Source organism: Protopterus annectens, chromosome 17.part0 (assembly GCF_019279795.1).
Source record: "Protopterus annectens isolate FY-2018-M chromosome 17.part0, PAN1.0, whole genome shotgun sequence".
Taxonomy (NCBI): Eukaryota; Metazoa; Chordata; order Ceratodontiformes; family Protopteridae; genus Protopterus; species Protopterus annectens.
This window is the reverse complement of record NC_056751.1, coordinates 189938300-189943167: the sequence shown is the minus strand read 5'-3', so window position 1 is coordinate 189943167 and position 4868 is coordinate 189938300. Positions and strand designations below refer to the sequence as shown.

The 4868-nt window shown below is 40.1% G+C and overlaps 1 pseudogene; it reads left to right on the top strand.

Moving 5' to 3' along the window:
- Window positions 1-912: 912 nt before the first annotated feature.
- LOC122791415 lies at window positions 913-4497 on the top strand (annotated as a pseudogene).
- The last annotated feature ends 371 nt before the right edge of the window (window positions 4498-4868 follow it).

The window sequence follows — 4868 nt, the reverse complement described above, 5'->3', positions numbered from 1 at the left end:
AAAACATAAGTGCATTATGATTGGTGACCTAATCATGATCCTCTATATTAAACTATCTGTTAGGTCTATCATTTGCATTCATGATGCTGACAACAGAAGATGTCCTTCTAATCCAATGTAGTCTCTGTTTGGGGGTACTGTCATCGTAACCCCCCTTTGTTGGTACCATATCTATTAGTGATCAACATTGAGATGAGTTATGCACTTTATGAAGATGAAGGTGAGTCTTGTATACTCACGGTCAAAGTTATTTCAGGAACTGAGCTGGCTAAAAACGACATATTAGGAGCTAGTGATCCGTATGTGAAGCTATCTCTTTATGTAGCAGATGAGAACAGGGAACATCAAACCCCAAATTGAATGAATAATTCTATTTTAGAGTGAATCCCAGGAATCACATGCTGTTGTTTTGAAGGTTTTGATGAAAACAGAATGACAAGAGATGGCTTTTTGTGACAGGTTGAATCATTTAACAACTTAAGATCCAAACATAGAGCAGCCATACACATTTAAAGATTTCCTTTTGTGGCCAAGGAGTCATAAGTCTGGAGTGAAAGATTTCATGCATCTTGAAACAGATAACTCACCAAAAAATGCAGACCAGAAAGAATAAAGCACTGAACAGGGAAAGGACTCTGAGGTTTGGGAAGTAGATTCAACAGACTCTAGTTCTCAGTAAAGAGCAGCAGTTACCACCCTTGTCATCAGCATGGGAAGAAAAGTTGATAACCTGAGATGTACATATTATATCAGCCTCAATAACTGGACAACACAGTGGTATCGACCTACCTTAGTTGATGCACTCAGGAAACTGATGATGTAACAGAGAAATATATCAAGAAGAGGCCCACAGAGCACTCCATTCCTGCAGATGTATTAGTGAAGATTTAGAATCTGAATCTACAGATTGAGATGTTGCTGACATTCTTTGGGAAACAATTGCTTGAGGAGATGACTTCAATTGATGACCATCTAGAACAATCACTGTCAGCGCCTACCTCTCCATCTAGCAGCGCTATCACTAGCCCTGTGGATCTGACTGAGGAGCTGAACAGATGCCTTAAAATCTCTCCTGATTCCAAGGGGGAAAAACTTACTTCTTCATATCAAAGTCATATGTCATCAAGATTACAATCTTCCAATGTCACAGGCAGAGTTTCTGAGCAGGCCCAGGGATTAATGGAAGATCCACAGCTGAAATATCCAGTTAATCTAAGAACAAAAATTTCTTTGAACCTCAGAAACCAGCTCATAGGTTCTCAGGTGTTTATTAGGCTAATGGCCACAATGGCCTTTTTAAGCCTAGCCATAATTCCCAAATTTCTGACAACTTCTGATACCCTTGATAAGTGCAAGCATGGGCCTGGGAGATGAACCATTTACAGGTTACCTGTCTGCATCAGAGACATAGGTGCCAAACTAGGGATGAATTTCATTTTCCCATCCATTTGTCTAAGTTGTGCCTGAATTGGATTAGGGAGGAACTCTGCTTCACATGGATGGAGAGCCTGTTCCATAGACAAGGTAGTCTCTGGGATATATACATATCTGTCCATCAAATCCTGTTTATATCACAGCCAAGGTTCAAGTTGTAGTTTCATAGTTTCATAGGTTCATAGTTTCATAGGTTCATACTAGGCTATCTGCCCGAGGGCATTTACAAGCCTAGCTAGTTAGTTAGTTTTACCTGCCACCCCACCCCCTTTAGTATGGGGAACATTATTTTGCTGTGCCTCTGTCCTCCTGAACACTGAGGACACTGTAATCCTGTATATCTGGCATCTCTCCCATCCATTGATCAAGATTTCTCTTGAACAAGAACAAGCCCCTGCTCTGCCATATATACACATTTCCACCCACAGCATAGGGAGTCTTTGATCTATCTATCCCTCCTCCAGCATTCCTCTAGCCGTCGTCATGTTAAGCCTCTTGACCTGTTTAAGTCTCCTGATCTCTTTTTGATCTGAATTTTTTGAGGTGAAGAATCTTCATCAAACATGGCCTTGTATGTGGCCTTGTGGCTGCTGAGCATGGCAAGGTCTCTGAATGAGAAGCTGAGTTCTTCAGTTGCAGAGCATCTTCTTGTCAGTCGGGCAGCATTTCCTTTTTTGACCCTTTACTTTTTTTGTTCCATGAGCTTGGGCTGGGCCCATCTGCTGCAAGTGTCATTGTAGATACATTCAATCAGGCATTGTATGAGTCATGAGGGATGATGATGGATGGTATAGGATGATATAGGATCCTTGATTGAGATGATAATCTGACTACTTTGTTTATGTACAGGTGTGCTATGTCAGCTATGTACTGTAGCTACTGGGGTGACAGTCCCCATTAAATCTCCCTAGGGTGCTGTCCCAACTCCCTGGTAACTCAGGTCCTGTGGTAACTCTTCTATTTGGGGGTCTATATGGGTATTTTGTTTTTGGCAGAATGGATAATTCTGGTGCTGGTTGTTTTGTGGATATGCAGGAGGTCCATCAGAGTGGGGTCTAACAATGCCTTGTATGCCAGCAATAGATCTCCCCTCAAAAGCCTGTAGGAGACAGAATACAGGGATAGTACCTTGAGGCAGTCTGCATAAGGACATATTACTTACTCCCTGTATTCTTTTAGTGAGGAACCTCTGTGGAAGTTCCAGTTGTTGGATATGCCTGGTTAGGTACATACCAAAGGGGACATTGTACTCAATGATAGGTCTGATGAATGCCGAATACAGTGGATCTACTTTCTTAGACTTAGATGCCATACCTTTGTTTATGAGTTGCGCAACATAGAATGATTTCCTCACCACTGTAGACACATGATGATCAAAGGCTAGATTACTATCTATGTGTGTCCCTAAGTCCCTAACTACTGGGTCATCTCTAAGGGGTGTGTTGTCAATATGATAGTTACCAGGGATGGATGACTTCTCAAAGGATACTATTATGCATTTCTTGGCATTTATTTTAGTTCATGACTCTGACACCAGTTGTCTGTCTGTGTCAGCCCCTACTGGAGAACATTTGTGTCAGTGTGAGATTCAGTGACAGCTCCTAATTTGCAATCATCTGGAAATGTAGTCAGCGAGAGACCACTGACATTGGCCTTGACTTCGGAGATGTAAATGCCAAAAGGGAGCAGTCCAAGTACTGATCCCTGAGGGACTCCACTTGTGACTGGCCTCTTTGTAGAGGTGGAGTCCCCAGTTCTAACTTCCTGGGTCCTGTCTGTGAGCCAGTTGGCTATCTTCCATGTGATATATTGGTCCCTGCTCTTCCTGGTTGAAATCAAAGGGCCCATGCAGTTGGTAGAACAAAATGCACAATGAGAGGATCCAAGGTTACAGCATCAAGCTATTACTCATCCAGCAGTCCAAAATGCCAGGGAATCATAGTATAAGTATGATCATTTCAGGAAAAGGTTGAAGAAGCCTGCTGACATGCCAAATAGATTTGACATGTAGCTGCACAGAAACAACATTTTTCAAGAATCATATATGAGGATAATGCCCCTTAAGAGACCTGATGTGCTAGAAGCTCAATTTTGGATTGAGTTTGAGTCTGAGAAATGACTTGACTGTGATGGTGTTACAAGAGAGTGGTTCGTTCTTCTGTCTAAGGAGTTGTTCAATCCTTATTAAGGTCCCTTTGAATATTCAGCAACAGGAAACTACATACTTCAGATCAAACCTAACACTGGGTTATGTGATGACCTATTTCAAATTTGTGCAACAAGTTGCTGGAATTGCAGTATTTCACAGGATGTTGTTTGATGGCTTCTTCATTTGAACATTTTACAAGATGATGCTTGGGAAAACTATAACACTGAATCATATGGAGTCAGTGGATAGCAAGTATTATAATTTGCTGAACTGGACATTGAAAAATGACCATACTGAGCTGGAGCTCCGGTTTTACATCCATGAGGAAAACTTTGGCCAGCCATATCAAATAGATTTGAAGCCAAATGGAGTTAAAATGGTTGTAACAAATGAGGAAAAAAAGAATATATTGACCTTGTCATCTAGTGGAGATTTACAAATTGGGTTCAAAAGCAGATACATGTCTTCTTATAGGGTTTCACAGAACTCATTCCTACTGATCTGATAATGATTTTTGATGGAAATGAACTTGTGTTTCTGACATTGGTCTTCGAGATGTGGATATCAATGACTGAAGATAAAATACGATATATAAGAATGGTTACTCTCCAAGCAATCCTGTCATCCAGTGGTTCCAGGAGGCTGTGTTGCTGATGGATGCTGAGAAATGAATATGATTGCTACAGTTTGTCACAGGAGCAGCTTGAGTGTCTATGAATGGATTTGCTAAATTGTATGGGTGAAATGGTCCACAGCTGTTTACAAATGAGCAAGGAAGAACTCCAGATAAGCTAACCAGTGCTCACACATGCTTTAATCTCCTTGATTTACCTCCTTATGACTTATTTTAAGACTTAAGAGAGAAACTTCTCAGAGCTGTATAAAATGCTCAAGGATTTGAAGGAGATGATTAACATCAGTAGATCTTTCCTCCCACATATGCTGATTATTTATACATATATATTTTTTAAATTGTTTAGTGGAAATTAAAAAGTGAATTCAGGACAGAGCTCTTGATTCAAGGAACATATCTTTGAGCAATAGAATTACCTAACTTGGATGACTGACCTAAAGTCTTGGATTAATATATATATTATTTTACTTTAATGACAAATTATCAACAAGTCGATATTTCTGCTCAGCTATGTTTCATCAGCACCTGTATTTTTTATAATGTGCATTTAACTGAACAGTCCTTAAATATTTTAAAATGTCATAGTAATGTTAAATAGAAGTGATCACTTTGACACAAATGGTATTACTTGTTTACTTTTTACTGATGCCA